The 22,253-nt window shown below is 42.7% G+C and overlaps 1 protein-coding gene across 3 annotated transcripts in view; it reads right to left on the reverse strand.

Moving 5' to 3' along the window:
• Positions 1-13,777, reverse strand: part of LOC118509478 — a 113,109-nt gene extending 99,332 nt beyond the window's left edge. For all 3 annotated transcript variants that reach the window (XM_036050119.1, XM_036050120.1, XM_036050118.1), the window contains exon 1: positions 13,147-13,777. The gene's annotated coding sequence lies outside the window, so the exon portion shown is untranslated. The remainder of the gene's footprint in view (positions 1-13,146) is intronic.
• Between the last annotated feature and the right edge of the window lie 8,476 nt (positions 13,778-22,253).

Genomic DNA, 22,253 nt, shown 5'->3' on the forward strand with positions numbered 1-22,253 from the left:
AATAAGGGAAATGTTGGCGACTAGAGACCTCGCATACATGAGGCTCATCTTTCGATTCGCCAGAGACAACGGTCTCATCCTTTGATTCCGCATCCCTATTATCCTTCCAATCCACATCCGCCACTCCTTTTTTGTTATTCGTTGTGTTGTCTTTGTCTTAAGTGTTAAGTTTTTTTTTGTTGTAGTGCCACGGGTGATCCGCTGACGAAGCAACAGCATCCGGGGTCAAAGACGTCACTGTCGTAAGAAGAGAGGCAGAATTTTTCTGTAACAGTGTCCTTCATCTCTGTCTAGCCTTGATGGAGCGAGTGCGGCCTTGCTGGCGTTGGGTTCGGAGGTGGTCGGCGGGTTCAACCTCGTAATTAGCAGAGACCCTGCTGTTACGGGATGGAACTCGCCGATAGCTTCTGAATTCGGTGCTGGCTTGATCGAGCTCGGGCTATCACTGCTGGGCAGATTGAGGTCCACTGTTCACAGGCAAATGTTTGTGCTGTCACAATTGTTGTTTTCCTTCTGTTTTGTTTCAGTCCAGATCCGTTACACGGAAGGATGGAGTCCCGTGTGTACACATCTCAACCACCAACACACTCTACACAGCAATAGACCCGGACCAACAATAGAACTGGACAAACTCACCACAACCTCCACACATCTACAACCGAGCACGCCCGGGATAAGGCGAAATATCAGGGAGGAAATGCCTTGGTAATTTTTTGTGTCATTGAATTTTGTACTTCGTCAGCACATGCGGTACTGACCATACGGCGTCAAGCCGTCATAATCGAAAATAAATAAATAAATAAAATAACGCTTACGTTAAGTAAGTGTTTTGTTTTGAAGGGTAATATGGGAATATTTGATGAGTTATCTAAGTAAAAATACTTAAATGGGTTGAATATTCAACGCCTCAAATGAATAACACATCCCCGACTGAGTCACAAACTTTCCAGCTCAGCATTCGTCATCTGTGTCACCTTCGGCAAAAAAGGGGCTTAAATGGTCGTAAAATGACGGCGTTATGGTGGATAGAGTCATGAGCAACTGCTAAAGACGTGAGTAAGAATCGTGTGTGGTGTCTCGTAGGCACTCTGGCCACCTCGGACACCTGACAAAACGTTACATCATTTCATATTCTCACGTATTACTAGATGTTACGGCCAAACGTTGCTATGCTTTCAGATGCTTTATCTCTGGGTTTTTTCTCTTCATGAGACATCAAACATTTTCATAATTCGAACAGGATTTTTTAACAATAGTAGAAATTGTCTTACAACTAAAAGGGAGGTTACTGCACTAAATAAAATTGGAAGAGCCCATGAAGAAAGCGGAGGTAATAGGGGGATGGCGATCGAGTTTTGATAAAGATCAAGGGAGTAAATTTCCTCTCAGCAAGGACTGTCTGACTGACCAACTAATCCTATCTAACTTTTAGAGATACAAGAAGTCAACTATAGACTTGATTGGACCTTTCCAACATAGGTCTTTAAGGCCAGAAGAAAAAGGACAGCCATTCATACCAACAGCGAAGCATGAATAAATACAGGTTGTTGTGATGTAGCTCAGCGCAAATGCAAATCTATCTGAGTTTCCGATGAGTTCCATAGTGGAAAATGTTTTTCCTTTGGTTTGAGCGCTATCTGCTACCATATTAGCAAATTTTACACGAAATATTAGACAGAGACAATTGTTTCGCTCCACGGAGACAGATTATATAGCCAGGCCGTCTGTGGGGGATTATGGGCAACTCTAATAATCTCTAAACGATCACTTTAACTTTGAGACAGCTCTTCAATGCCACGGTTAAAATATGTGTTGTTGCTTCTTCACCCAAGTGTCAGTTATTAGGTAAGATTGAAGTGGAGTGTACAGGTCACAGGTACGCTTAGTGAACGATTAAACGAATAGACTGATAACTTGAGATGTAAAGAGATGTAAATTCCAATTTTGATTGGACTGCCTGTCTAAACGATGTCGAGGGACCTCTTTGAGCTAGTGAAACTTTGACATGCATCTTAGAGTTTCGAGCAAAACAACGGAACGCTCAGGAGAATGTTTCAAATGAGCAGCAGGAATACTGCAAGCCCGTTGATGAACTTTGCAATCATATAGTGGAATCTAGCTAAAAGTCAAAAGAATTTAGTGACAGCCCAAATTGTGCAATAAACTGCGATTTAGGGAAGTGGTTATTAAAATAAAATATTTATCTAATTTAGGCATTAAATCTTTACATGAGAATGATGCGGCGTGATGATATTTTAGAACTTGAAAGGAACGCCAAACACTCGGAAGAAAATATACAGCTGACTAGAGATTTCTCCCAACTGTATCCAATATCCCATTACATGTTTGCAAAGTTCAACAATGGCCCAGCAATATACCCCTAACTATATGAAACTTTTCCCTAAATCATTCTACAATTCCATTATAAGAATCGAAACTCTGCCAGTCAAGAATGCCTTAATGACTGACCAGACCTCTTGCGGTTGTAGAGATCTACCCATTGGACAGTCCTAGTACATAGTACATAGTACGCATCACAGTTCATAGTTTCAAATCTAATCTTCTAAGGCCCTTAATCCTTCCCTGCTAAAAAGCGTAATTGCTTGACTCATACAGCTACTTGGCCAAACAAACATTAAGTAATCCGATAGGATAGTTTGTCAGTACTAATGAAGCTAGTAGGTGTAGTTCTCCAAGATACAGGCTGATGATAAAATCGTAGATATGCGTAGGCAATTGGCCTGTGAAACTAATTCATCCCTGTAAACACTAAGGGAGGAGCTATCTAATCTATTTCTATCAACACAAACCACACATCTCTGATAAGAGAATTACTATAGCATTTGGTGATGGTGTTGGCCAGATGCGTGTAATATCCGATGTCGAGTTCCGCTCACCATCATTACACTCACCTAGGAACGAATGACACCATATTGAACTTCAATAGTGAAATGTTTGAGAGTGAATGAGGAGAGTACAAAATGTTTGATTTATTTTTTGCGTGTTAAGGTTTTTAATCCATGTTCTTACTAAACTTCTGACTGTTAAAATTCGCAAAGAGCTCACGCAAACGGCAAACCAGTGTGTCAGTTTTCTCGCTTGCTGGTAAATATTTTACCTACGCAATCGACACTATTTACTGTGCACACTTCCAGAAACCACCAGCACCACTGTTTTCTAATGTTTTCACCTTCCCGACACTACCATGGAACGAAACACGGCGGCCACCGAATTGACCATGTGAAGCATCGTTTTCAACACCTTCCAATGACGTTATCCGCAAGAACCACCCGCCGCCCGTCAGCATTACGTTTGTTGTAGCCGGGGTGCCGGGGTGCTTCTATTCTAACACTCGCTAAACAGTTTCCCATTTGCATTGGCCATACACCGAATGCCAATTCGCACCTGCGTTACGAAAAGGGCACAAACATGCTTGTACTTGGCGTTCCGTGTGATCACGAGAGAAAAAAAGTAGAAGATGGACTTGAGAAGATTCCAAAAGAGTGATAGCGTACCGAGTCCTCCCAATTCCAACCGACTTTTTATCCCGAATTTTTCACACACAGAAGAACAAAGTGATCTTTGGCATTGTTTTTGAAGGCAAATCGCAAGCAAATGTTTGCTATTCGCAGGGGTTTGCTGTTGCTGACCGCCCCACTGTTTTCTCGATCTGTCAAAATTGGCTAATTCGGAACTCATACACATAAACAGGTCTCTTGCTGTTGCTGCTACAGCAATGATGATGATGATGATGCTGTCTACATGGAATTCCATTTTCTATTAACCTTTTCCCGGCTTCGCTCGCACAATGTGGAACTTTTGCAGATTGGTTCCGGGCAAAACCCGCATCTCAATGACACAATCGCTGTACCCTTGAAGGTATGAGTCCCGTGTTTTTTTCTGGGTTTCATTTTATGCTGCTGAGTATAAAAACTTTTTAATAAGCATGTAAAGGATCGCGCTGGGTGTATTGTGCAATGTTGGGGCTCGATCCCATTCCGAACCTTTCGGAACCTTGTCCGCAGTAGCTCGAGGGGAAAGTAAATATGGTTCGCATTGGGAAGATGCCTTCGCTTTTCCAATTTGTTATCTTAAGGTAATGCCATTTTTATTCCCCAAAAAAGCTTTGGTTTAAATTTTGAGGCAATTGCAAAGCAAAATATTGTTTCCTCCTAAAGAGTCTCTTCAGGAAACTAGACCGAATGTGATTGTTGCTGCCCTCTGTATCTCTTTGTGTGCGCCTTTCAACACACGGGACAGCTAACCTTAAACCTTCCGCTTACGGAAGCTGTAGGCTGTGGCGGCATCCTAACGATACCGATCTCGCCTCAAAGAAGATCATTGATATGCAAAATCCGTGCGCGATGTTTTACGACAGCGGTCCTTACCGGTAACCTGTCAGCTGATGAAGTCATTGATCATAATGGCGCGAGGGCACCCTCCGGAACGCTAGCAAAACTGTCGAGACCACCTTGTGAACCGGTGATGATGGTCAACTCGAAGCGCTCATTTCGGAGGACCCGTGTAGGAGTTGAAGTCAACAGTCACACAAATTGGAAATATAAACGAATCCATCATAAGACCCCAAATGAATCCAAAATATAATAAGACAGCACACTTTTATTTACTACTGGGCAACCCTCGCTCGCTCGTAAGAGCGGCCCAGCCAAACGGCCCCCATCCAATATTGGGGCTTGAGCTTCGCGCCAGACAGCAATCAGGAATTAAGCGCCATTAAGTCGCAACTCTTTTGCCAGGGTGGAAGTAGCTGTAGCAGTTTCCTAGAATTTAACCGGTTGATCTCTTTTCACAGTTGGGGTGAGTTTGAAAAATCCATTTCCGCTGAAAAGTTGTAAACATTTTACGGCACCGGACCTGCACCGGCGGTCGCCGCCAGTGTCCTTGCAGGGGATTATTATAAATGTTGGAGGATTACAACTCTTAACTGCCGGAGCCGGCACAAGCGCCGCTGGATGAGATTCTTGTTCCAAGAATCTTGAAGCACAATGGGAGCTCCGGTGGGTCGGGTAATAAAAGATCGCTTATAGTTCTGTGATTAAAGGAAGCTACCTTTGGGACGTGAGCTGTTTGGGAAGATTCTTCAGGAGGTAAATCGTTAACATTTTGTTATGTTTTTTAGTTTAAAATCTAGAAATCTTTAATGTCTGCTCTCTTGGTTGTATCCATAATTTTTGCTCCTATCCGATGGATAAAATTGGAAGATCCAACCGAGGAGGCTCTCCAAACTGCGTCACAAACCCAGGGCAAAGCGCAATAAATGAGAGGATAATTTACGACATCCCCACGCAATCCCGCCAATCGGTGGTCGGCCGTTGTTGGTCCGGCATTGACGGATTGATTTCATCAAGAACCGATTTCGATATCGATTTGCCATGCCCGGGAAGTTGTGTGATATAAATAATACACACACACGCGCGCACATTCATCCAGTGGTGTGACCATCATCACCGGAACACGTGTCGTACGACCCTAATGGATGGTGCTAATTTCTTGCCCCTTGTGTCCGGTTGTCCCGGTGGAGAAACCTAGAGGAACCGACAATGTTTGCCTATTCCCTTCACTCAGACTCCCAACAAGAACTGGCCCGAAAATTAACCACCACCAGGAAGGAAAACAATTGCGTCACATATGCACACACAAAAGCTGGACGATTCTGGGTCTGAAGAAGAAGGGCGCAGGCAGATGGTAGCGTCAACATGGAGGTTAAAACCAATGCCCCGGTCGGTCGGTCGGGAAGGTCGTCCAACAAACCACCGGGAAAAAGGTTGCAAAACCTTCATTTCGTTCTCCACAATTTCCCCCCCCCCCCCCCCCCCCCCCCCCCCCGAAAACTCCACGGCAAAGAACGGTGCGCTGGCATCGTCACGACATGCCGCAACGGTGAAGCTGCCGGAGTTCTACGACAACGCAACGGGAAGTTCAATATTTACATTCGGCGTAATCAAATTTTTTGGCCGCCAGGTTTTTTTTTTTTTGTTGTGTGGATGTTCCTTTACCTACTCTGTGGCAGTGTGTGTGTGCGTCTGTAAACGCTTCCGAGGGCCTTTTTTATCAGCAGCAGCCGCAGTTTGCTTCGCCGATGTTGTGTTTTTTTTTTGGTTGGTCGTTGTCATCTTACGCACATTCCATCACGGATGTGTTGCTACGGGGGAGAAGTGTTGTTGGGGACAGGGACGAGGCGCGGCGAGGGCTCGAAGAAATTGGAGCAAAAGATGTGACAACTGTGCGACAAGTATGCGTATGTCTGGATCGTACCAGTGGGGCTCATTTTGAGTGTGGCGTTAGCGTGGAGCATGATACACGAAAGATCTTTTCAGTTTAGAGTGATTAGAGAGACTTCCAGACAGACATCAGATTGAAGTTCCCTATATCGTCACAGATTGCAACAAAAAAATCTATTCTTGATGAAGCCATTGACCACGTAAGGCTCATGGACCACCGGAAGCTGTAGTGACAACTGAGCTGAGGAAATAACAATACCTTCCGATATTTCAATCGAAAGTATCATTAGGGTATTTTTACGGTTTCTCATCTAATCTAATTATTTAGATTTTAGAAAGAACGAGCCTTCGTTAAAACCTCCTAAACAACTTTCAACTCCTCTTCCAAGAAGCGTTACGTATAGGTTTTTATCTAACCCTCGTTAAAACCATCTAAATAACTTCCAGCTCCTTCCAAGAAGTTTCATGTATAAGCTCTACAGCAATGTTTAAAATGTTAAATACATATGTCACTAACAAACAAGGTTTTTGGCCCAACTAAGACGTCTACTTTAGCCTTAACAATCCATTATTGAATTTTACTCGTACTTTACAGATCTAAGTCTGTCCTGTGAGTCAACCTCAGTGCAATATTATTCTTGAGCTTAATTCACTGAATTACACATTGCTGTCATTGAAGCATTGCTGCAATAGGCTTTATTCATGTACGGTATTCATTATGTCTATGTAACTTTAAGTGCCCGTCCGGGTGCATACAGGTTAGTAATAGCCCTAGTAATTATGGTGCCTCTCGTGGGATAAAATCATAGCTATGAATGTTACTTCGGCTACGTCTCGTATGTGATAGAGGATGTAAACCTGAGTGTAAGCAGCGATCAAGACTGCCTACATGCCTAGTAGGACTAAGCTAAGGTACATTTGTAAGTCTAGTAAACTAGCACCTGAAAAGACTCCAAATATTAACATTCGATTAGCCTTACCACGTCACATTCTAAGACCTAGTAGAAAACCCTGAGGGCGAACTGACGCATTTGTTACTTTTTCTCCTTCTTCATACTGGACTAAATACTAGAGAATGCTTGGTCTGCCTTGGTTTTTAGATTTCTGAAACTCTTGGTAAATCTACCCATAGCTGGAAAGTAGTTCCTGGTAAGTCCGATTGTAAAATCGGTGTTCGCACCGATTGCTAACACGAAGAAAGCCTCGAACTTGCAAAGGACTCCGACCACACAAAGACCTCGCTTCTGATCAGCAGAATCAACGAGATGGGCCCCAATACCAGTGGCATATGATCTCCAAGAGAAAAACTACGCCAGTAGAGACAAGTGTCAAACCCGATTCGGGACAGTCTCACAGTGCACAGGACAGGACAGGACAGGAGCAATTTTTGTACAATTCAATTTTGAGGTTTGAGGATCCCTTTGGCCATCCCACACAGTCGCGGTGGGCTCAATCTTGACATGTCCGCCATCACCACTAGAGCTAGCGTTGCTGAACAAGGGTGCTTAAAAATCACGGCCAAACACATTGCTCTTACCTGGAATCCCCAACGTATTCGTGCCATGGTACGGTTATACAGCACCAGGCACATCTTCCAATATCCACTATCAAAGGCCTACAATGCATGATAATCGACATATTTTTCCAGATACCAAAGTGACAGCGGAGTCACCTTCCATTGATTGGCGGAGGGTCTGGAAAATTGTCTCTCTAACCACAGATTGTCGTTGAGCCAACGATCCACACTGTACCTGTTGGTGCATATAAGGTATCACACGGACTGCTGATATACAGGATGGATCGGTCCGCTCCCTGTTAGAGACTTTGTAGCACAAGACTGCCCTGTACTCTATCTAGTGCTTGCTCTATCTAGTGTTAAATGCTAGCGCATTTTAACAACTTCAGTGATATACTTTACTGCCTTAACGACCTCTTAGGTCCTCTTACTAGACTTATTGATACCGCATAGTTGGATAGTCAGTTCTTCAGTCGGAATTGAACCCCAGTCCTGCCGAGTGAAGACCGGTGCCGCTGTCGCCTCCGCTACCGGACCGCCCCAAGGTGAGCTATATAGAGTGAAAAAAATCCTTGCTTACTTGCTGATCGATTTTTGATCACTTTTACGATTACAATAAAAAATTCAAAGATAGTTGGCAAGGTAATTACAGTAGATAAAGCGAGTAGCATTAAGGAAGTTGGTGGCTAATATATTGATTCAAATAGAAAAGAACAACGTTAATCGCAGAGATAAACGAAAATTAACCACCTTTAAAACAAGTAAGTAAGGACAAACCTCCCATTAAAAAGGGGTTCGAAGGTCACACTCGCACTTTCCTCATTAAATTAGAACTTTCGCCCAGTTAGCCCCACCAAACAAGAAAAAAAATGTCCTCCACAACCGTTTAAGAAAATAACCAAAGCAGTAGTAACGGTGTAGCATGGCTTATTCTTTTCCCTTTTTACACCACAACAGCCATCGGTTGTGTCACCGCGGTGCACAAGCAGACAGCCATCCAGCCCAGTAGCGGTTCTTAAGCTAACGCGAAGGAAGCCAGCATTAAAAAATAAAATAAAAAAGAACTGCCAGGTATGCTCCCTCTCTCAGTTGTAATGATATCAGTCTGTTTTGGTACTTTGTTTTACCCCCCCTTCTTTGCCCGGGTCGGCAGCACGTAGCCATCAGCCCCGGCCTGCCCAAATGGGATGCTGCTGCTGCTGCGGAATGTTGGCAGATAGAGTCGGCAGATAAAAACCCGCAAACTCTCGTACCTTTTGCGCGTTCTGCACCATGGCGACGGGCGTTCGTAGCTTCTCCTTTTTTTTTCAACAGGAAATCAGTCTCATCCGGCCCACCCCAACCTCATCCTACCATGGCGGTTGTGGGTGTGTGTGTGAAGGGAGATGACATTTTAGCTAGCAAACTTGCTTATCTAGATGATGGAACCTTCCGCAACGTTTCGTTTTTCTTTTCGGTTAATGCTTGGTTTTTTTTCCCCCAGCTACGCACCGACGTTCGTCCGGAGTGCGATAAGTGTCGCCAGTGGTGAATGGGCATCACCCACCCACCGCAGAGGGGTGGGAGGGATGCTGTAAGGCAGGTGGCAGGTGTCACCGTACCCAGAGACTATTATCAGCAGCCAGAAGAAGCAGCATAGCTTGACCGTGGCAGTTTCGCGCTGCTAGTTTCGGTCGCCAATGGTGCATAATGTTTGCCAACGTGAATGAAATAAAATGTGAATATCTTAAAAGTTGAATGGGGAACAAAAAGTGGACACACGGAACGGTCAGGGGATGGTTGTGTGAAAAGCTGGCAGCTTTTCCACACCGATTCCGATTTGAATGAGGGAAAATCGGCGTGGGTTTTTCCTTTTATTTCCCCTCCTCCGAATCCTAAAACTGACCCAAATTGTGAATGAGTGCACATAAAACTGTGGTCAAGCGTAATTTCTTTCGCTGCCCCATTCAGGGAATGAAGGAAGCATGGTTCACGATACATACGGCCAAAACAAAACAAGAAAAACCCCATCATGGAGCAGGAGGATGAAATCCAACAAAACTCGTTTAGATTTTCCCACATCCTTTCTCTGGACTGCTGGAGGTTTTGTGGTTCAGAGCCGTTACGTGGACGACGATGGATTTGATGGCAACCACCAAGTAAAGTGCAGAGTGAAGCAAAACGAAGAAAAAAAATCCAACCACCCCTACCCCGAAAAACCTATCCGTTGAGATGATTTTGATGAGAAAAAGGATATCGGGGCCTTGTTTTTTTTTGTTCGCCTCTCTATGGTGGCCACCTTCCAGTGGTGGAGGTTATCGATGTAATAGAACGATCAAGAGCACTGTCCTGCCGGCCTTTTTTCCTTTCCTTACATTTTTTTCTGGATGGCACTTTATTTTTATATCTTTTATGATGATCATTCTAGTCACCACGTGGTTGAGGCGTGATGTTTCGAAACAAACAAACAAAAAAAGTCTTAAGCGCTTGGCTTTCCGGAAGGGGAAGGTTGTGGATTTATTTGGTTGTGGCACATCGATCGTTCGATGTGTGCGTGTTTGCTGTTTGGGGAAAATGGGTTAGCACGCCGGGATGTACGGGACGAGGATGTGGGACTAAATGATGTTTTCATCGCCACTAGCGAGCGCCCAAATCGAATTCGTTCCCTGTCTACACGACACAGCGGTGGTTCCGCGTTTGTACAGGAAGCATGTTTTATGTATTTTTGATGATGGACGTCGATTTCGAGTTCCGGCGAAACGATTTGATTGATTCCGCACGACCAGGACGACCAGGACGACGAGGACGACAAGGCGTCCGGTTTGATTGGAGAAGTTTCACCACGCAAAACTTCTCGTACGATGGGTTTTTTGGTAAGGTAGTTAATTTAATAAACGTGTACCGCGCGGTTGTTAAGTAAAGCTTGCTTTCACTTGAGGACTAAAAATAGAAGAACAGTTTTCCTGTGAAAAAAACATTCAAACTGAATCTCATACGAATGTCACGGAATAGCTATGCAGCAGTGTTAACTGATTTAATGCAAATTAGACTCTGTTTTGGACAAAAAGGATTCCAGGAACATTATATCGGCTTGAACAGAATTTCGCTGTACTTTACCAGCATCAAGCATCTGTGGTTGTTTTGCTCTGTTCCGATTTTAATAATTATCATTAAGGCATTATATTAAAGCTCTATTATTAAATTAAAGTCGTACAAACTTTGTATAGGATTAAACTGTCTTGATTGAACGGTGTGCAATCTAACTCTCATTCGATCTCATCCGTAAAATCCCATACAAAATCCTCCAGCCTAAGTGCACAGTGCATGGAACACACGTCTGCAACATCTCTCCACTTTCTATCGCAATTTTGATTCCTTTAAGAGTCGAGGACAAATAACTAGGGCGGCCCGTTGGTAGATACGACAGAGGACCGGGGTTCAAGTCTCATCTGGGCCGTTCCTCCATAGTGAAGACTGTGACTATCCAACAATGCGGTTTCATTAAGCCTAGTAAGCCAGAAGTGGCAGGCATGACCTAAGAGGTCATGAGGCCAAGAAAGAAGACGACAAATAAATAGCAGTATAGGATTCTAGGCAAATAAATAAATATTTGCCTACAAAATACAATATAGCATGAACAAATAATCAAAAATCGACCTTATTAAATAAATTGTTTAATAAATGTGCCAGCTCAGCTTAAAGTTTAAAACAGAATAGAGTACAATTGCTTTATTTTAAAAATATTATTTAAATATTAATTTATTGCCTAACGTAGTTTGGCATTGGTTTGCGTCAGCAGGGCAAAAAATGAATCAGTACAGATTTTTACTGAGTCACACAAAATCAATCCACTTTTGCCCCACTTTCGCAAGCGTTCGTCACTGAGTATCACTTTAAAATTTATGTGAAATTGAATCGATATTTAATAAATTAATTTGTTTCACTAGCAGATCACATCACCAGATGGCAATCGTAAACTATCTATCAACTTCACTTCACCATTTCAAATATTTCAAAGCAAGAGTGGAATTTGACTATGCTTATGAGCATCGAGAACGAATTAATTTATAGTATTTTGTAAAGTACTTTATTAAATTAATTCTTCACAGCGCTTTTGAGTCCGTACAACAATTGTCTCCATGTTGAAAGGAAAAGGCAACACACACTACCTAATCTGTGCGTTATTGAAGTTTTATCTCGAACACCACATTGTCGAACAGCAAACATGGAAACTCAAGCTTTTACGACCTGGTAAACACTGAATTCTTCGTTGTGCAAATGCGCGAACATAGAGCTGAATGTGTTGAACGACCTAAGTGAATTACGAAATCACTCTTTATCATAACCGTTACTTGGAGGAGTTTGTGAGCAAAAATCTTTATTTATCTAAAAGTGGTTCAATCCTCTCTGCAGAAACAATTTATAATCGATTCTATTTAAATTAATATACGAGATGAAGGTTACATTCCTGCCAAACCAACTGAGCCTTTAGCGACTCTTCTCCTTTCACGCTACTCAAATAATTCTACCAATAAACCCCACAGACCGTCTATCTCTTCCATATTGTAACACATAATTCAACATAACTCATCCACCATCCCTAAACCAACAACATTCTTCCTTGCAACAAGCAACGCCTTGATGTGTCACCGTGGCGTATGAATTCTCAATAATCTACCAAGGGACCACATTAACCGAGCAGCCGATTCCAGATTTGCATGCCGTCAGACCAGGGACAGGGAAACGGTTCCTGCACGGTTGGAATTCTCGAACTCCTCAAAGGGATTGACCTTTTTGGGTTGTAGAAGAACGAAAAAACAAAACCCTCCAACCTTAACCTCCTCGTTCACAAACACCAGGCCAGCCAGAAGGGCCATTAAGCATCACCCTTTCTCTCTCTCTTGAAGATCGATGAATCGAAAGGGGGTTCTCAACAACCTGGTTTCGCAACGACGAACCGGGATAATACAGCATGATTATTTAAACAATAACGATAGCAAAATCACACTCCGCTTGAGAGTAGCACTAGCTAATGGCGAATTGGTCTACGAGAGTCTAGACAAGTCTAGTAGGATGAGATGAACACAAACCGAACCGAACATTCTGAAGATGAACCATGACCGTGAACTTGAAGCAGACGGTCATGCTGCTTCTGGTGCTGCATTTGATTGAGCTTTAAATTATTCAATGCAAAGCAGCATAATTGATGCTATGGAGCCACACCGATTTGCCAAAGTGTATTTTGGTGTTCGTTTTTGACGCTTTTGGGGCGCGTTCACTTGAGCTTTATTTCACTATTCGAACAAATTCACTAATAGCACGCCGTTCAACACTTGCTCTATTCATGCACGTCTTCTTAAGAGACTATACAATTAGTTGAAGAAATTGAATGACTCATGCTCACTTTACCTTAAATTGGACTGCAAATTCTGCTGCTGCTGCTGCTGCTTCAAGCGCGAGCGTTAGTCGGTGAGCCGGCCTTTAATCCGACCACAATATTAGCTTCCAGCACGAGCTGCATATAACACACGTTTCATCCACTAAAGAGCACACTTCGACCAGACACTCTCCAAGACAATTTCAAACAAATAATCACCCGTTTCGTCGGATGCGCGCCAAATTTCGGCACCACGCCGGGTGGAAACACGCACACCAAACTGCTCCCCCCTTTTTTATCACAAACCCCCTCAAAGAAACGCACACAACCAACCAACACTTTCGCCAAACACCACAAACCCGCAACCTCGTTCTCGCGGGTTGAACGGACGTCAAGAATTCACCGGGAACTGAACCGGGCCACTAATTCATTCGGGGTTGGCGCAACAAACAAATATTCGAATCTGCCCGGTGGCAAACTCAAGAGCACAAATAATTTCTTCGGATCGGTCTGGACTCGATCACCACACCTTGTGAACTGAGCTGGCGGTGGCTCTGGTGTCGCACGCGGTCGCCGAGAGCTGCGAAAATATCGAACGGCAGAAAGCAACTGATTCGGTTTATCTGGCCTAGTGCACGCTGTAGGGCGCCCGCACCAAATGACGATCCGGCAGCATCGCACATATCCGTGTGTCGTGTCTCTCGAAGGTGTTCATTCCGTGCTCCGCTTGCTTGGTTCATCCGTGCCGCGTACGTCAGCTGTACGATGCCGCTTGTACTACAGTTTGGCTGTATTTTCGGTGCGTGTACGCATAGAAGGGAAGAGAAGGCGGATGAAAGGGATTTGCGATCACAGTTTGTTCATGGGGAGGTTGTGATAAAACATTCGATTGAATTTTCCAATGTTGCATGAACACTATCGGTGTCGCACGGGTTTTGTATTTGATACATTAATTGCAGGGTTGTTCGCCGAATAATGCAAACGCTATTAAAAATTCATTTCATTTTTATTTTTTTCTGTTAAGGTTAATAGTAATTTAAGGCACAAGTAAAGAAAGCAGGAAAAATGTGTAATTGCTGATGAAAGACAACTAACACTAGCTAAAAAATGAAAACTTTTACTTTAGTCACTTCCAGCCTCTTAAATGACGGCCTATTATTTCACTGTAAAACGAACCATAAAATAAGTAAAAAATGTATTAAAGTTAAAGTAAAAACTGATTTTTTTTAAATTCATTAAAAAACGGCAAGACGAGACAAATTCTGTACAAAATCATTCAATAAAAAACTAAACAGAGGTTATTTAATAGGTTTTTGTACTTAAAAATTCATTAACTCCTTAATCGTTATACCTATTACATTTTCAATAACTATTTTGTAAAGTTTTTTATTTTAAGTAATATTTTTGGTTTCGTGCTGAGGTTATGGTCTGTTTCCATTAATGTTTTTCATAAAATCTGTTTTCTATATCACAACAAAAATGAGAAAATTTATGAAAACATGTTCTTGTAAGTTTTTGTTTCTAATTTTATTTCGAAATTTATGGAATAGAATAAACTTTTTTTTGAAAAAAATCATTCAAAATATAACAAAAATAATTACTTTTCTATTATACTCACAAAGGACGGCCAGGCCATATTGCCAAAAAAAAAGTATTATTAATTGAAAAATAAATGGAAAACCACCAAAGATCAAGGGAGACATAAAGAGTCGTGAAAATCCTGTACATTCTCTCTGTATCCTGTAATTATAGCTCCGTTGAACAATTAAAAAAAAAACATTTTATTCCGTTTAATGGACTTCAACCAATATTGAATGCAACTGCTGGCGCTTCGAACGACAATATATCTCCCACCATTAATTATCATAGTCTAGATGTTAGTTAGGTGCAAATGGAAGCGTTAACATATTTCTTAACATTTTTATTTTATAATAGCACTAAACAGCTGCGTTATTTTGCTTGTGGTTGGGGTAAAATGTAGGCTTTAAGGCACATGCTTTTAAAAACGATATTAATCAATATAAGAAAGAAATTTTGTAAAAATATCTAAGCAATATTTAAGCCGTTAACTGCCTGGCCTTATTGCTTTTTAAGTTGTATTTAATAGAAATAAAATATTCGTTCTAACGTTATTTGTTCTAGGCTCGCTGAAATCTTAAAGCACTCTTTAGCTCTTTCATGAGATTTCATTCATAATTCAAACCAAATCCTCATCATACAAACCTCTATCCAACATATTCATTTCCACCAAAACCGTGACCGTCCAAATAACCTCCCCATCGAACCACCCTTCAGTGCGATACACATTTCTGTATTGTCGCAGTCACGCGAGCCGCCCTTCACGCATCGGGTTTGCCATCAAAATTCATCCGCTCTTCTCACAACCGACCCTAGCGCAAATGCGAGAGAAATCAATAGCTCTGCACCCGTTCGGCGGGAGATAAATGCCATGGAAGACTCTCTGTTTTGATGCACTCGCGATTTGGTTGCGTAGAGGCACGCAGTGAATTCTTCTTCCGTTTCCGACTATCGGCAGGGCAAATGCAGCTCGTCAGCTCTCAAGCTTCCGATAGTTGGAGCCAAGCGAACCTACCCCAAAACCATGACAGTGGGACAGGACACCGAACAGTATCAAACCTTCCTCGTCCGTTTAATCAATGTGGTGCGAGCTAGCTGCTGCACCGGGACGTCTCGATGCACTGTCATCCGGCTATTAATAGCACGCTTTCTTCATTCGCTCGGGAACGAAGTTCCGAAACGCAATCAATGGACACCACCGGCCCGGCACCCGTTGGTAGGCGGTGAGTCAGCATCGCAAGTCACACGACGAACTGAACGGTCACTATCACGGTGATGAAGAGCTGAAATCGGTTGGGTGCCGAGTGCCGGTGCGAACCCCTGCAATCGGACAAGTAAAGCAGCAACAGAATAAAGTAGCATAACAATTGCAACTCATGCGCCTCGTCGACGGATCGTGCCTTGAATATTGGTTTTCGGCTCGAACAGCATTTGTAGCTCTCTACAAAAATTGAAAACATCTCCTTAGAGAAGCAAAGTTTGTCTATTTGGATTTAGCACGAAATCTACAGTACTTCCAATACGTAAAGAACGAATGGCCGCGTGCCCTTGATCGCGCGTACATCGAAACTAACAGCCGGTGCACATGTTTTCTTTTATTAGGGCCAAGAGCATCGGCAACATCGTCTTCCAGCATCCGCAGCGATCGTGGGGCCATAAATTAACGCTTCTTCCCATACTCCAACAAGCCGCCTAGCTCGTTGTCGATTGTCAGCAGCGATCGCACCAAAGGGTACATCCATAAAAGCCATTTTCTATGCGATTATTAATTGGATCACATTTATAAAACTGTTTAACCAGCCCAAACGGGCGTATGTTCGCGGACAAGATGTTTGATTTTGAGATGTGAAAAGTTCCCCCCCATTTCGTCACTACTATTGATGTCATCGCCAATTGGGACATCCCAGTCGGTGTCGTCTAGCGGTTGGTCTAAATAGTTTTAAATCCACCTTACTTTAAAGCATAAAGCTCTCTGCTTTTCCACCGCCTTCAAACGGATCACTTGTCTAAACAGCCATAAAAAAGCCGAATGCTCCTTTTAATATGCCTGCCATCATTTGTAACTGTGATGGACCGGACCGTGTGAGAAATTTGTCCGGACCTTCAGCGATGCGCTCGTATCGTCGTTAATCATCGTTAAAATCGTTGCAATCATAAAACGAAGCCCTTTCCTAGTCCCTTCCAGTGGGAACGTCACTTTGGGCACGGCATCTTTGAATTTTCGCCGAACGATGCGCACCATTTACGACAGCCGCACTTCATTAGCGACATTATGATGCATTCGACGCTTGGCAAAACAAAAACCCGCTTCCGGTGTTGGACCCTTTCCCGCTAGAGACCATCACACCTCGAAATAGATCGCCGATCTGGGGGGGGATTTTCCGCGCAAAAATGGTGACGGTCCTTGGTAGTTGCAGTTGTGCAAGTTTGTTGCATGTTTGAGCTCTGCTTGGGTGTACCTCGAGATCCTGGCAGAAAAGACAACACCGACACCAACTTTATGCAAAAACCCGAAAACGCTGTACGGGTCCGGGACCCTTTCCCAGTGCGTTTGTTTATTCAATCGCACGGACGGAGTTACTAAAAACACAAACACCCAAGGGGTTTTTCCTCGGTTCGCTGCGGAAGAATAGGGGATGGGGAACGTCATGGGGGTGATTATCGAGTAGTTTGCCAGTCAAAAAGGGCTGGCTACCGTGTGTGTAAGTGTGTATAAACAAATAATTTATCTATTTTGAATGCTGCTTACGCACGTACGCAGTGCGTTGGTTTTCCATTTGGTCAGTAGTTTAGGAACGGTGAAGGCTACACGGCCGGCCACTTGGTAGGAGGCAAGATTACTGGAACTAATTTTTATGAACCACCATTTTTTTTATGGAAATAGCGATGCGATCCAGGTGTTAGTCAAGAGAAGTGAAATCGATTGGATTTGAGATTAAAGATTATTCAATTTAATCCAACACCTGATCCTTTCCATGTTCAAGTCGATGTGGATTGAAGCTGTTTGCTTGGCCTTCATGTACAACAAGGATCCAGCGTACTTACGGCAGTCGCCGACGGGGAGGTCAACGAGTCTCATCGAGAATATCAGTCGAATTTCCTCGATACCATGCTTGAGTTTGGGGTTCATTTACCGTATTGACCCGGTACCCCCTCCTATTGAAAGAAGGTGTGGTTCTTCCCGTCGAGGTTCGAAATGCCAGGACCTCTCTACAACTTTCTCCAAAATCTCACAAACATTAGAAAACACAAACTTCTGACCTACTTCTGCCGCAAAAGTATTAAACAGACTCTTGTAGCCTCCCCTTGGATGTAACCTCCAACATCTCGTGAACCTTACGGTTCTTGTTCGGTTTGTATCAACTAGTCAAATTTTCGATAATTTTATGAGGCTTTTTCTTCCCCATTATTGCTGCTGGGGCCCTCGTCGTGCATGACCGTCCGATGCATCTCCACATAACCCTGCCGAGTGGCTCAAACTAACAAATTATGCCAGCAAGTCTATAGCAAAAAGTGCATTGTGAACACCTGCATTTGAAAGAAAAGTTTCAACTTATTGAGCACCTTTTACACTGTGTGGGATAAATTGTTTGCTTTTAATCGTTTATCGCATCATGATAGTTCGTAAGGACGGACAATGAATTGTAATCCAATATTGAAGATAACAAAACAGCAAAAAATACCCTCTACAAAATGAGAAACAAATTGCATGACCAATCATTTTATTATGAGGATTCAATAGCATCCAATGATGCAATCATTTGAAATAATCGTATTTGTTTATAATGTTGTTTTATGGTTGTTTTGAAGCTTAGATGATTGCATCTTCCTTTCATCCTCCATTCTGCATTCAAATGACCGAAGTACTTCAATGGAGGAAGGAACGATGAGGTTCCTAATTTGAAGGTCTAAGGTCGTCTTTAAATGTTTTCCATTTAGCATTTATTCCTACAGCAATACCAACATAACCAACCTCTTCTTTCGTAAAGATTTATTCAGTGTCGAACGATAGAATGATAACCGTTGTGAAGAATCTTGAGATGTTATTTGAGTATTGGTTTCTTACTCAACGCAATTGTTGAATTAACATTCATATTTGAATGAGGATGTCACTTGGCGCGAATGGATTTTTGGTTGGCTATATAGACGAACTTTTAAGTGCATCAGGATTAGTTTGAATCGGTTAATATTCAACTGATGATCCGATCAGTTAAAATACGGTGATAGGAATCAAGGCTAAGTAAGCGGGAGCCTCATGTGGTTCTGTCCCGGAATTGGAGCGAGATGCCTACCACGGGTGCTTGGCGTCGATCGGGAGATATTTTCCAATATTTTTAGAAACTTTTCAGTTTTTAAAGCATAATTTGATCGTCGTACTGGTCGTTTGCAAGTAGTTTCGAGTGGCTTGTTGAATTGCGATTTCAGGTGCTTTGAGCCGGAGTAGATGCTTTCAGGATCGACGAGCAGAGTGTGTTTTATGATGAAAATTTATGAAAAAATACTGGTAAGATTCATTTTTATATCATACTGTTTTTTAAATATTTGAAGGATTTTAATGCTTAAGCTGTTTTTCTTTTAACAGATAAACAGATTGTGTTTGTTTAACGCCATCATTTGTTGAAATTTAAAATATTTATTTTATGTTAACGAATTGTTGAAAAATTGGAAAAATTGGAAAATTAGACCATTCCAACAGAGATAGCAGAGGTAGAAAATTTCTAACTTTCAGGAGTTCTTTCGATGACCACCCGTCCAATTTCGAAAATATAGTTAGAGCCAAAGTTAGAAGCTTCCATAGGTCAATCCAAGTTATCAGTTGGGATTTCAACCTCGATAGGTCTCGTTCTGCGATTTCTAGCTTTTTTGGATCCAATCCAAAGGCCATGTACAGAACCCTCCTTGGAAGACCTAATTTCCTAAACTATGTTTTTTTTTAACCTAATTTCTTCGGTTCTATGTCTATATTGAATCTTGGTATTTGAATCAACAGCACGTAGGATTTATGCTTGCTTTTCAAACGACCACAACAACAAGAATATTACATTAGATTAAAATTTTCAAAAAAAAAAAATCAGCTCCCAATATGTTAGCCCAAGATGTGTGCTGGGTCCAACATTTGGCCCAGTACCTTCCACCATTGAGTTCAAAGCAGACTGCTTTGATCAAACAAAAAAAAGAAAGGATTCTGGAAGATTAGCATTAGCATTAGCAGTTATATCGATTAATGGGTTTTCAGAAACCATTATCATCCTCTGCCAATCTTCTCTTAGGTCTTCTACACGACTTATCCGATTAAGCGTGCTTAGCATTAACATTCATTAATGCTATTACCTCATGTACCTGCTGGATACAATATTGTCACTGGTGTTGTCGCTTATCCATTACATTACACAAACAAAATAGGCACACAAAAAACAACCCCTTCTCGTATGTCATCCTAAGGTGTCATAAAGTAAAGCGACACAATAATTGCTCATTAAAACACAATGGTAGGCAGACAGGCAGGCAGGCATCACCATGCGCTAACGCTCCGCTCCTATTGATGAGCAATTAATCGACGGTATCTCAAGGCACTTGTCAATCACTTGCTTGCAGGCAAACTGAGGCCCTTTTGCTAAATTACTTCCTCACAATAAAACCGCGGAAAGATAGAAAACAAAACAAACCACTCCATCACACACACGCACCTCCCCCCAGGTCACCGTCACCCCGGTTCATGCTCGATAGTTGAACGTTTCAATTGAAATAAATATTCTCCCCCGACCTGCCGAGAGCCCTTACGCGCCCGCCTAATTGCACAATTACCGCGACCGATGGCGCACGCCGTCGCCACCACTCGGCAGCATGATTTGTTTTATTTATTGCACACTTGGGCGCTCAAAACATTGATGGCGGCTTAATCCAACTGCGAGAGTCAGGGTGCCAGCCAACCAGTGTGTGTGTGTGTGTCATTAGCGAAAACTATTTGCATAAAGTATCGGCACAGTACAGTCGATCCGACGTCACGGTGTTGCGGGTGCACCGTTTCGCTGTACCACCTTAAGTACGTCGGCGGAGTGAACGAATCAATCGTCACCTTGCACACGGCCTGTCTCCCGTCTCAATGGAGGAATTCTTCTAATAAGGCATACGGCGCCCGGTATGCAATTCTGCGACCTTCCCGATGATTCGTTTGTTGAAACTTCGAACTCCATTTCCGAACACATAAATTCAATTAACGCCGAACCGGTGCGGCATGTTGCTTTCTGTGCCCTCGTAAGGGTGCCCACCTGTCGACCCCACGTGGTCGACTGTTTCATCATTTCCCTATTTTATACAGTCCCAAGACAATATACCAACGTGCACAGAATCAATTAGCCCAATTTAATCGAGCCATCGTTTGAAACCTGCTTCTCACTCTCGGGGGAAAAGGCTCACAGAAAGAAAAAGGATGTTTTTGTAGGAAAAATTGTCACGTTTCAGCAGACAGGGACAGAAGAATTGGCATGCGAAAGGACAATTTCGAGGGGAACAGCGAAATAGAAAGGCGTAATTAAATTTTGGGCAGAGTGCAATGGGAACGATACAGGATGTTTGAATCAATTATTCCCAAAGAGAATGTTTAATCTTGAAAGGGGGGGTATTATAAATCAAATATTATCACCGATAATTTATACTACGGGATGGTGGCCGAACAGATAATAAATGACGGTACAGAACTGGAACATGACATTCATCAAATTACCGGCCAGAAGATTTCCTCCCTGTCTGTTACTACAAGACCGTTATGTTCTATTCGTTGAAGAGATGATAAGAAACTACCACTGACCACTTCTTTACCATGCATCTTTACCCTTGAAGAAGATAGCAGGGCAGCTATGACTTTATCTGGAATCCCGGTCAAGTCTACCAGGCTTCTATGGATGAAATTATGGATTGAAAACATCGTGGACTTTGCTATCACCAAGGACCGGGCCTCGGGCAAATGGGCTTGCCAGTCTTCTCTTTAATCTGGCGCTAGATAGGCTAGATATAATATTAGGAGGTGGGATCTTCCGAGTCCATCTTCAAATTATTCACGTATCAATCCAACTCCTGGCTTCCTGGTTGATGACATAGACATGTAGCAAAATGTAGGTAGCAGAAGCTTAATCTGAGCTGGCTTACATCCAGATGAGCATCTAGATCCTGGCATACACTAATGACATCAGTATTATTAGGCTTTATTTTGGTTGGAGGCTCTCTTATGTAGCAGTAGCTTACCAAACGATTAAGCCTGACTAATAAATGAGACACCACATGGAGTCCTGGTAATTAACACTGATTTACGAAGGGATGGGCAGGAGATTGTTCCTTGGATGCCGTCCAAAACTTCATCTCATGCATGGCTAGTGTTGCCAAACGTTAGTACTAAAGCCTGCAAGAAAAAACTTCCCTCGAAACACCTGTCGCTATGTATAAAACAGTTTCAGTACTCTCAACAGCTCCTAAGACATGGCCTCTTTCCAACATTGATTTGTGACCACATGTTTAGAAGGACACTGGAGGAGCCACTACGGTGATAACAATGCACGATGGTAAG

This window comes from Anopheles stephensi, chromosome 3 (assembly GCF_013141755.1).
Source record: "Anopheles stephensi strain Indian chromosome 3, UCI_ANSTEP_V1.0, whole genome shotgun sequence".
NCBI classification, from domain to species: domain Eukaryota; kingdom Metazoa; phylum Arthropoda; class Insecta; order Diptera; family Culicidae; genus Anopheles; species Anopheles stephensi.